This window comes from Ochotona curzoniae, unplaced genomic scaffold (genome assembly GCF_017591425.1).
Source record: "Ochotona curzoniae isolate NIBS_2020 unplaced genomic scaffold, NIBS_Ocur_1.0 scaffold_3208, whole genome shotgun sequence".
In the NCBI taxonomy this organism is placed as follows: Eukaryota; Metazoa; Chordata; class Mammalia; order Lagomorpha; family Ochotonidae; genus Ochotona; species Ochotona curzoniae.
In genome coordinates, this window is record NW_024467106.1 from 11,811,534 (window position 1) to 11,823,527 (window position 11,994).

At 42.0% G+C, this 11,994-nt stretch overlaps 1 pseudogene; it reads left to right on the top strand.

Moving 5' to 3' along the window:
* The first annotated feature begins 507 nt into the window (after positions 1-507).
* Positions 508-6,233, top strand: LOC121144559 (annotated as a pseudogene).
* The last annotated feature ends 5,761 nt before the right edge of the window (positions 6,234-11,994 follow it).

An 11,994-nucleotide genomic window follows, 5' to 3' on the forward strand; every position in this document is an offset into this window, starting at 1 on the left:
GGGACCTAAGGAATGGATGCACAGAGTAAAGACTGCGTTTTCAATGCATATGGCAGTTGGCATGACCACAGGACAAGCTCTGGGTAGTGAGATACGACCAGAAGGGAAGTTTGCCACTTACGAATCCCACTCCACTAGGCAAAGGTGTGCCTGGAAGGTGGAAACCCTTATTTCTTCTTTAAATAAACAGCTAATGGAAAAAGCCCCAACAGACTACAGAGCAATGAGACAAGAGAAATCAACTTGAGTCACATAGAATAACAAGGGAAGAATTGAATTTCATATGTATGAGTTGTCACATGATTAAAAACGTACTTTTCTGCCTTTTATAAGCTAGTGTTATTTGGAGCTGCTATTACAGCAGCAGTATCTATTTGCTCAGAAATATACTATCTCAAATTCTCTTGCTCATTTATTTAATTGATTGGTATCTATGCCTAGTGACCCCAAACGCAAATGCACACGCTCAACTTACCCACACATATCTATGCACATACTTGCGTTGACATGGATTTTCACATATACACCAAGCGTGTGGATGTACAAGTGAACAAGATAGATTTCGTACAGTGCCATTCATACATAAAATTTGTAAAGGATGTTTGATGGGTATATGTGAATTAGGCAGTGGCAGGTGCTATGGTAGAGTAACTTAAGTTGTCACTTGTGATGACACCCCATTGGGGCATTGGTTCAGGTCCCGGCTGCTCTACTTCTTATTTAACTTCATATACACCTGGCGAGGCAGTAGAAGGTGGCCCAAGTGTTGGATCCCTGAACCATATGTGGAAGACCCAGGCGAATCTCCTGGCCCCAGTTTCTGCTGAATCCAGTCAAGACCCTTGCAGCCATTTGGAAAATGAATCAGTGAACTGAATATTTTTCTTTCTGAATCACCTTTCTCTCTGTGTGATTTGGCATTCCAAATAAATAACTAAAAATCACTGTTAAGGATATATGTGGTAATAACTGAATAGACTGAATTTCTTTGCTGTCTGCCAATAAAGATTTGATCTTGTAAAAATTTTTTACACAATTGGAGTTTCTTTTACATGGAAAATGATTGTTTCTCTTACTGCTTATTTATCTCATTTCGTCAAGAAATATCTGAATTCCTGTCTGAGGCATATAGAATGTCACAAGTAGAAGGAAGTTTAGTGGCCCCATGCATAGCATAATCCTATCATTTGATAATTGTGTGAAAAGCTCAGGAAGTGAAATTAAATAGCTAAGATAGCCTGACATTGCAACAAAGGTTACGCCACCACCTGCTACACTGACATCACATAGCGGTGCCAGTTTGTATGCCTGGTGCTCCAGTTCCAATCACGACCCCTGATCATGGCCAATGAAAAGCAGTAAAATACAGCACAAGTACTTGGGCCCCTGCCACCCAAATAGGAGACACAAATGAAGGTCCTGGCTTTGGCCTGCCTGTTACTGCCATTGCAGGAGAAAACCAACAAATATGAGTGTTCTCTCTCTCTCTCTCCCTCTCTCTTTCTCTCTCCCTTCCCTGCTTTCAAACCCATGAATAATTTACTGTACACTTCATAGTTGACTAGTGAGTCAAGAGTTTAGAATACAGGATTCTTGCCCTTACTTTAACGTGTTTGTTGTCTTGGAAAAATTCCAAATCCTGTTGAGTGAGGCATCCTTCGATGAGCCTTAATGGATAGAGGCAGATGTTGCTTTAATATTTCCCACACTAGGACTTCACAGGCACTCAGCACTTTGTTCCTGAGGGTGAAACCCCATTCAGAAATCAAGGGGGCTCAGTGATCAGAAGGATCAGGAAGCAAAACAGGGAACTTCCTTGATGACCACATTACAACACTCAGGCCAAGAAATAAACGTACATGATTGCACTTGGTCCATTTAGAAACACTGTGGCAGAACTTCTGGCATTCTTGAAGGAAAGGACATCTGAGGGTGGAGGTAGGCTGTGTGGGAGAGTGGAGAATGCTGAGCCTCAGGAAGTATTGCAAAGAGATCGCACACTAGATAGGAGAACTGTAGACAGGAAAGGTCAGGAATCACAGGGCTCTTAGTAAGATCTCTGGCCATATAGAAAGCAAACAAACTGAAATGCAATACATAAGAAAAACAAATACAACAAAAATAATCTAAGGAGTCTGAATCTTCTTCTATTGTTCATTGTACTTACTTCAGTTCCTGAAGAAGTAAAAGGAAAAATCAAGCCTGACACAGAGCTGAGCAGATGCCCAAGAACTGTCCTTGAAATCAGATATTCTCACCTCATTCATTCTCTAATTCCCACTGATCCCATTCAGTCATGGGCAATTCTGCCTTGGGTGGGTTCTCAGCATTACTTGGTCCAGGAGATACAAGAAGATTCGATGAAGAAAGCTATTTCAAAAGCACTTGTTTGCTTAAATACTCAGAATTCAAGCTAACACATACATTGTTCTGAGATGTCCAGTAGCATAAAGCTAGCTCAGTTACATCCCCATCATGCATGTTCATGAAGCCCATTTAAAATTTGATTTAGAAACTATAAACACATCAGTGAACACCCTTGAAGAATCAGAAAAACAGGCTCAGAACAGTATAGTGTCTAAACCCTATATACTACCTACATATCCCTAAAGTACTTCTGCACGTGTAACATTTCATCATTTCATGTACCAGCTTCTATGCCAATAGGTAGCGTAGAGAGAAAAGGGCAGTGTATGTTAAATAAATGGATTTATCAATCAGGGGACCAGCCCTATGTCCTTGCTCATTAGAAACAATTTGCATGCAGAACATCCACGTGACAGGCCCAGCGAGGGATTATTTAGCTTACTTACAGAGATGAATTACTTAAACATGAATGTGCCTGGCATCTGTGGCCCTACCGTGCCCACCACAGCTTCACCCGAGTTGGTGCAACCTTGTCTCTGACCCAGACCCCGAGCAGGGCTCTCAGCTGTGCTTCAAGACTTTGGAGTCTGGCCTAAGCTTCCCATCAGCGGGTGCACCCACTAACCAAGTTTATGTATTAGAGGAGCAAGTTAGAAGTCAATTGCATCTGGCTTCAATTCTCCCACAGTTCATTTCTTGATTCTTCACCCAAACTGGATTTTGGATTGCAAGTGGCCTTAAGGCCAGGTTCCTTGTCACTCCCATGGGCACCATACTTGTGTCTGCTTTGGTTCTTGATTTCAGTCTGTGCCAATCACTGTGCCCTCCTGCCAGTCCATGCTATGTACACACATCTGCCTCATCATCTCTGTCATCCATCCAGTTCTCCATTATCAATATCTCCCTGTCCTTATGGATTCATCTCACCAGTTGATGGATACACTGTATTGTTTTTCTTTCTCATATGTGGATAAACAGAGAGGTTCATTTAATTAGTGAAGACCACACAACAGGTAAAATGATTCATAAATATATTTCTTTCTATCTGCTGTCAAATCTCTGTACCTCTTCTTGCCAAAATTTATCAATAGCAGAACAACACAGTTCTTGATGTTCACCCTACACTATTTCATCTTCAACTCACTTCACTGCAGAAATTTCTCCATGTCACACATTCTAAACCCACCAGCTACCTTCACATCACCAACGCTAAGTTGTATCCTGAGACATTTGTTTTACTTGATTTCTGTGCCACTTGGAAAATGGCGAGCCTCTTTGGAATCCTTCTTGGCTTTTTCATCTTAATTATCTGCCACTGCTTCTTGGAGCTTTATTGTCAGTATCTGTTTCTGCTCCACATGTTGGGGTTCCCAGCTACATCCTGGGGTGTCATCTTTCCCAGGACTCCCTGTTTGGCCATACAGCACTCTGCTTTTTGCTAGTCTCATTTCATCTATAGATGCTCTTCACTGTTCCCTCGATTCTTCCATCTGTAGACACAATTTCCAAACTAAGATCTCCAGCCCAGATTGCCTTCTGAGATCTAAACTCATGACGAGCAACCCACTGCACTCCCTGCCGTGCCTTCTGCTTCCTTCTTTGTTGGAGTTTCCTTTTCTTTATGCCAGAAATTTGAGGATCACTTCAATACTTTCATTCTCTCCTTCCTCTGGTATCACAAATCATCACAATGTGAATGTTAGTGATTCCACACCCTCAGTGCAGTGCATTTTTGTCACTCTCACTGTCAGAGACTTTCACACACTCACTTGGTGCCCTTCCGATCTGTTGCTAGCAGCACGGGCAGCACGTTTTGTTTAAATTTTGAGTCACTGAGCTGACCATTTTTTTTAACCACTTAAAACCTTCAGTTACTTCAACCCCTGAATCCAAGCCACAACTCCATTTCTAGCCTTCAAAAACCTGTCTGATCTAACCCCCTGAGCTCCCTCTCACCTTATTCCACTGTCCCCTTGTTCTCAGAGCTCAATCACTCAGGTATTTCATGTGCTGATTTAACACCACTTACTTTCTCCTGTCTCAGAGCCTCTCCACTCAATGACCAGCAGGTGCAAATGTTCTGAAATAGGAAGCAGAGAATCTCTTAAAGAACTGTTACCAGTATCCTCTAAGTGAACTCCTTCATGACCCATTAGATTAACTATATCCGTGACAAATAGTTTAATTATAATTTTATTTTAAAATTTATCTATTTACTTGAAAGTCAGAGTTACAGACATAGTGGGTGAGAGGGAAACCCAGAGCCAGAAAGGGAGAAAGATGTTGCACCCACCTTTTCACTCCCCGGTCTGTAGCAGCTAGGGCTTGGGAAGCAGAAACCAGGATCCAGCAGCTTCGTCCAGATCTCTCACCTGGGCCGTCCTCTGCTGCTTTCCCAGCTGTGTTAACAGGATGCTGACTTGCAAGTGGAGCAGGCAGGCATTGAACCAGTAGCCACAGGGCATGTTGGTGCTGTAGGCAGTGGATATGCCTAATATATGCTATAACAATTGGCCCAGTTACATCTTATTGTTTATAATTACAAACTTCAGTTGGCTTCTTTGATTAGAACACAATCTCCATGAAACCAGATGCTGAAGCATCTGCACTTCACCATATTAGCACCAACAAAATAATCGACTTATAATCCCTATACAATACATGCAGAGAGAATTAAATCAGAGAATTTTTCTCAACAACTCCCTTTGAAAGGGAAGGGTTGCGTTCTCCATGGTCAAGGGCACCATCTCAGTTCTAGAATATTACAGTAGGAAGCACTTCATCTCTGTGGCTCCCTGTGTTCTCATTGCAGAACCAGAAACAAAAACCCAGCTTGCCTGTTCTGTAGAAGACAAAATGTGAGGGACAGAGTCATAGTGTAAATATGTAAGTGGTCTTTGTAATGTTTTTGGCTTTAAGACTGGCTTCAGACGGAAGAGAGGGTTTTTAAAAATTATTTGAGTTCTCAGCTGCTTCCTTCCCGGCTGACAGTGCTGTGTGTGAAGTTCCTTGAAGTCATGGTCCCCAAACGCCCAGCTTTGCTCCAGCCTCAGCCAAGACCGGCTCCACGCCCCAAGCCAGTGGATCCAGAGACCTCTCAGGACCTGTCCAAGGGAGAATGAAGGAACAGAGCACATCCATGAATTATAGAATGAATTAGACAGACTTCATGAACAAAACAGCAAGATGACGTTGAAAGTAGAAGAGGAATGTAACTAACTCCGCCAACCATTTTTTTTTTCAGAAGAGCTCAGAATTGGTCGCCGAAATCCTAAATTTTGGGGTGTCAACATTCGTCGACCATCCACAAGTGTCTGCACTGCTGGAGGAGGAGGAGGCACTGACTCTCACCAGCGTCAAAGTGACAGAGCTTGAAGACATTAAATCAGGTTACAGAATACATTTTTATTTTGTGAAAACCCTTACTTTGAAAATAAAGTTCTCTCCAAACAATTCCATCTGAACGAGAGTGGGGAACCTTGGTTCAACCTTACTTCCTCAAAGTCCACTGAGATCAAATGGAAATCGGGAAAGGACCTGAGAAGAGGTCAAGTCCAACGCAGAACAAAACCAGCAGGGAGCAGCAGCACCAGGAGCCCTAGAACTTCTTCATCTGGTTCACTGACCACTCGGACACTGGTGCTGGCAAATTGGGCGAGGTCATGGATGATAAATCGGGCCCAACCCCACTGCAGTACTACTTGATTCCAGATAAGGATGATGAGGAAGGCGAAAGAGTAGAAGAAGAAGATGATGATGAAGAAGAATTGGGACACACCGATGAGGAGGGGAATGAGGATGAAGGGGAAGAAGATGAAGATGATGATGAAGGTGAGGGAGAGGAAGATGAAGGAGAAGATGACTAATAGCATCACGGATCTCAGCTTTTTTTTTTTTTTTAATTTTCTCCAGTCCCTGGGAACAAGCTGCTCTATTTTTTTTTTTTTTTGTTCCTCTTGTGCTCGCTCAGTCTCCCTGTTTCTGAGGTGTCTTTTCTCCACTCCATGGTTATCACCTTATTGTGGGTTAATACCTTACACAGAATACAATGGGAAAAGAAGCTCTTACCCTTTTCTGTTCAAATTTCATGCTCACCCCTCTTGTCTCCCCCAACTGCAATCAACGGCACCATGCTCCGTGGGAAAACTGAATCTCTTGCTCCGCTGGCTCTGCCAGGAACTGGTATCTGCCAGGCCCCTGTGTAGTCGTGCATAGAATTCTAGCTTTTCCCTCCCTCTGTACATTGGGCTCAGAGATTCTACTGTGTCTCTATGTGAACACGCACAGTTAACATTTACTAACATTTATCTATTTTCTCTTGTTTAAAAAGAGAAAAAAGAAACTTTAACATGGGGTTCTAGAAGGTCAGTGAAGGGTGGATTTGAGATGTTTGGCCGCCGGGTTCCGTGGGCAGTATGACAATATGGCTTCTCATTTGGCATGTTTCATTGTGATGTTTAACAGGCTTCCTTGCAGTCTAAGATGACACTTTAAAAATATCATCTACTCCTCAACTCTCCTAATGAAAATTTGAGGTGAGCCACTTGATGGGAGAATCAGCGGAACCTGCAGGAACTTATTTGGACTTGACATTCTTTATTGCAATTTTGTTTCTGTTTATTTTTTACTTTTCTTTTTGTTTCACTGGAAAAGATGCTCATTTTTAAGCATTAGAAAGTGTACAAGTTGCTTTGTTACAATAAAATCAAATGTGTACATGAAAAAAAACTATTTAGATGCCAGTGTGATGGCTCAACTGACTAATCCTCCACCTGCAAGCATTGACACCCCATATGGGCTATGTATCTCAGCTGCTCCAGTTTCTACTCAACTTCCAGCTTATATCCTGTGAAAGCAGCAGAGGTTAGGGTCCTAGCTTTGGATGGGCTCAGTGGTTATTTGGGGAGTGAGCATTTATGGGTTCATAGTGGTCATTTAGGGAGTGAACTAGTGGATTGTGTCTTTTAAAACAATATATTTATTTTTATTGCAACGTCAGGTATATAGAGAAGAGGAAAGACAGAAAAGGAGATCTTCCATCTGCTGATTCACTCCCCAAATGACCACAACAGCCGGAGCTGCACCAATCTGAAGCCAGGAGCTAGGAAATTTCTTTAGGTCTCCCACAAAGGTCCAGGATCCCAAGGCTTTGGGCCATCCTCAACTGCTTTCTCAGGGAGCTGGATGTGAAGCAGGGCTGCCAGTATTAGAACCGGAGCCCATATGGGATCCCAGCGCATTCAAAGTGAGGACTTTAGCCACTAGGCTTCCGCACCAGGCCCGGTCTGTCTCTTTTTCACTCTGTAAACCTGCCTTTCCATAGAAGTAAATAAACCTTAAAAAATATTATTTAGGAATATAATTCTGATTTTCCACTACTGACTTGTCTACATGGCCCTAGGGGAAAAAAATCTGTCCCATTTCTAAATCTGCTTCTCCAGGTACAAAATGAAGCAGTTGGGCCAGATACAACTATAAGACATTCCATGCTTTTCATTGATGGTTGTTGACTCCAAGGCTTTGGAAAGTAATTTGTACTTTCACAGATGATCATTGGTAATGAGAGAGCTTATCTCATAAAGATGTCACCTGTGACACTGCGGCTCTTTGATGCTGTGTGGGCAACTCCCTCAGAATGCAGCACAGATTTGGTTGCAGAAGTTAAGTTTTCAAGTGCATGTCTGCTCGTTGTTAGCCGTAGAGTCCAGAACCTCTGCTGTAAGCCTTGGATCCTTGGTGTCGCTGGGGGACACTCAGGGGGCAATAACATGACCTCATTAAGCTGTAGGAAGGAGCGGATGAGATTATCATCAGGGGCAGGGATTGGGCATGGATTTCAAAGCATGCTGCACTGGGTCGTGCTTCTTCTTAGCCATTTTTAGCAGACAGCCATATGAATCTCTTCTGCAAAGCGGGAGTGGGGCTACTGTCCTTCCTGGCAGACGCCTGGTACAGAGCCTTGGAGACAATGGACGACACAAGAAGCTTGAGTACTCTCAAGCCACTGATTGTGTCCAGCTCCCAGGCTGCAGTAAAGAGAGCAGTTCTTTTATTCAGAGAAGGCAAAATTGGGCCTGAAGTAACTTGATACCGGAGGCTATTGTCTCACAATGATTTATTAGCTGAGCTCTTCTGGGCTCAGAAATTTGCACACTGCCCCAGTCCCCTGTGACTGGAGAGGAATCCGACCTCCCCTGTGAATGAATCACTGAGATTTCTGTTTGTCCTGACATTCCCCTGGAAACTTCAGGTTTGACAATGTCCTAGGATCACTCCAGTGTCTACCATTGGATTTGTGAGAGAAACTAGGGGTTCCTACCCAGAGCATGACTTGGACTGTTTACTGAGGAATAACAGTGTGTGTGTGTGTGTGTGTGTGTGTGTGTGTGTGTGTGTGTGTGTGTGTGTTGAGAGTGCGTGTGTGTTGTGTGTGTGTGTGCAGACAAAGCCATCCTATATAAATATTTGAAAATATAATCTTACCATTTGTCATCTTTATAAACATTTACAATTATTTATTGAGAGTCTGTTTCCTCTAACAGAAAGTACATATTGTCATTTCTTTCATAGAAGTATGTGACATTAGACAACACAGGTCAAACCTTCAGCTCTGCGTGTGCACTGTATAGACGCTCGCAATGTGGAAGAGGAGATGAAATTACCAAGCCATGCAGTTGGAAAAGTAGTGCTTTAATTGATATTTCTTGCTGCAAAATATGTAAGCATACATGTCAAAGATGATACAGTAGCCTTCTCTCTCTCTCTTCAATGCAGCTCTGCTGGTCTCTGTTGTGCCCAGCTAAGTGTCTCTAATCTGTAAATATGTATGTTTCCTCTGGTTTTGGTCCTCTTTGCACTGGTAGGTTACCAGGGACATTCTTCACACGGAGCCAACGGAGATATGAGAAAATAAACATTGAATGATTCAGAGCTGGCACCCTGGTGTTTCTACTCTATTCATTGTACGAAGCAAGTCATGTAGTCAAACCAGATTTAAGGCTGGATGAACTGTATTTTACTTTAGTTAGAAGGATGTAAAAGAATAACTAGGGAAAGAACGACAAACCAGAAAGGAATGAATAATTGGGACCATTAACAAAACCTGCTATAGCTGGTATGTATCTGTGGAAGGGGAATGTAGGCTAATTGATTAAAGGGAAGTCATCTCTATTTCTAAGCAGTAGGAAGAAAAATGGTCCCTCCACCCTGCCTCCAGCTACTGACATGTGGAAAATGAATAAAGCAGACCAGTCATACATTCCATCCTACAATTCCGAAACTTTTCGTGAAAAAGCTTATCTGTATTTTTGAAAATCATTTGAAATTTCTCATTCTATCGAGCAATGCACACATATGCTGAAAAATTCAAAACATCTCTATGGCTGCATACAGTAAAATACATTTCTGCTCTTCCCAATTTCCCAAGACTACAGCTCTCTTTCACAGTGGCACAGGCAGGCAGACAAACATCTAGACCACTGCTTTTCAGAGCTACCACCTTATTTTATTTTCCCTAACATTTGCTGTAATATTTGATCTGTCCTTGATGGTTGAATATTTCTGATGAGGATACTGTGGGTTATAAAGTTTACTCAGGTGGGAGTGTTAAATTACAATCATCACTTACTATATGTGTTTTGTGCTCTGATTAGTAGAGGGACTTTGAGCAAATGAGACACAAATAGGTGAAAGCCTAGTTTCATGTTGGAAACCTCAGTGATTCCCTGTAGATTTCAGAATCCCATTTTCACCCTTCGGCATTTGGAAAGCTCCACAGTCAGTCTCCTGTTTGTCTTCCCAGGGATCACTCACATTACTGTTCTTGGTAGCTTTGCCATAATGTTGATAGATCAGAATATTTACTAGTAAATATTCATCTCTCTCCTTTTTTCCCCTTGGGATAGAACACAATCTTTTCTCTCTGTTCTGTTTGCCATGTGCATGGAGCTTACCAGTGGAAGGTGAGGCTTTGAGTGGCTGTGCAGTGGTGTGTTCGCTTGAATATCCATGAATCATTTTGAGAAGAGCAGATCTGGATAACCGCTAATCCAAGAAGCATGTTGATGCATGAGACTTCAACATGTACTGAAGAAAACTCTGGAATGTCAATGGGGAAAAAAAAAGCTGTCGCAAGCCTGTGAGTTTGGAAGTAGGTTGTTATGCAGCAGACTTATGGTATAACTCACTGATAACAATCCTTAAAATAATTCATTGCTACATTTAGGTCTTTAATGTGGAAATTTCTTGCAGTGTGATGTCCATCTCCTTAATCATAATGTCTGCTAATATTTAAACCGTAATTCCTAAAAAGTATGTTCCTGCTCATCTGCTTACCAGCCTGAGAGAATCATAGACTTTGTCATGTTTCAGTTTTTTTTTTTCTGGTGTAAAATGAGACTAATAATGCCTGTCTTTACAGACTTACATTATTTTTGTAAAATCGTGGCATATAAAAATGTACTTGGTAAATGCTTCCAAATCACATGTTTACTTATGTAATTCCTACAGTCCTCCGCCATACGTTTTATTGTTATTCACCAGTCTCAAATAGGGAAACAGCCTAGGAGCAGTAAGTTTACTTGTCTTGGAGTTAAACAGCCATATGGCTTCCTGGTCAGAACTGTGTCAGAGGCCTAAATAACTGAATTTTTTCATTCTATCCCAGCATCTTCCAAAGTGTGAGATCCACAGAGTGCACGGTCCAGGAGGTGATTTGAATGGGACAAGACACGAAAGACACTGAATCATATTGTGAAAAAGTCATTTCCTTTTCAATTATCTTTAAATGTCAAGGGAAAAATATCTTGGTTGGGTGCTAACATCTTTAACACTTGTAACACTTGCTAATCTCCCCACTTCTCCAATCTTTTTTTGTAACAAAGACAGAGAAGGTTTCAGGCACAGAGCCACTGATAAGTAAGAGCATCTTGTTAGAATCTCATTAACAGTGGTTATGTTTGCAGCATTATTATTTTTTGTCATTGTCTTTTCTTTAAAACATGCATTTATGGTTTCCCATTTGCTATAGTAACTTAAAGTCCCTCAGCAATACATATTTATTTAAAGAAAACAGGATTGATGTAAGAGAAAAGACGCAAGTAAATGAATAGTATAAATAGTCTATGAGAGCAAAATTCATGAGGATATAAGCTGAATGACTGTAGATCACAAAACACCATTTTATGACAGAGTTCCACATTTTATTTCTGTCCATATGTCTCCTTATTTGTCTCTCTCCAACCTGTATTTCAGTCCTCAAATAACTCACAAGGAGTTACCTGAGAGCAAAAGGAAGTGTAGCTAAAATCATTTCAGACATAAACACTAAACTTTTTTTTTTTTAAAGATTTATTTTTATTATTTTTTCATTGGAAAGGCGGATATACAGAGAGGAAGGTCTTCCGTCCGATGATTCACTCCCCAAGTGAGCGCAACGGGCCGATACTATGCCGATCCGAAGCCAGGAGCCTCTTCCGGGTCTCCCACGCAGGTGCAGGTTCCCAAAGCTTTGGGCTGTCCTCGACTGCTTTCCCAGGCCACAGGCAGGGAGCTGGAAGGGAAGCGGGGCTGCCGGGATTAGAACCGGCGCCCATATGGGATCCCGGGCGTGCAAGGCGAGGACCTTTA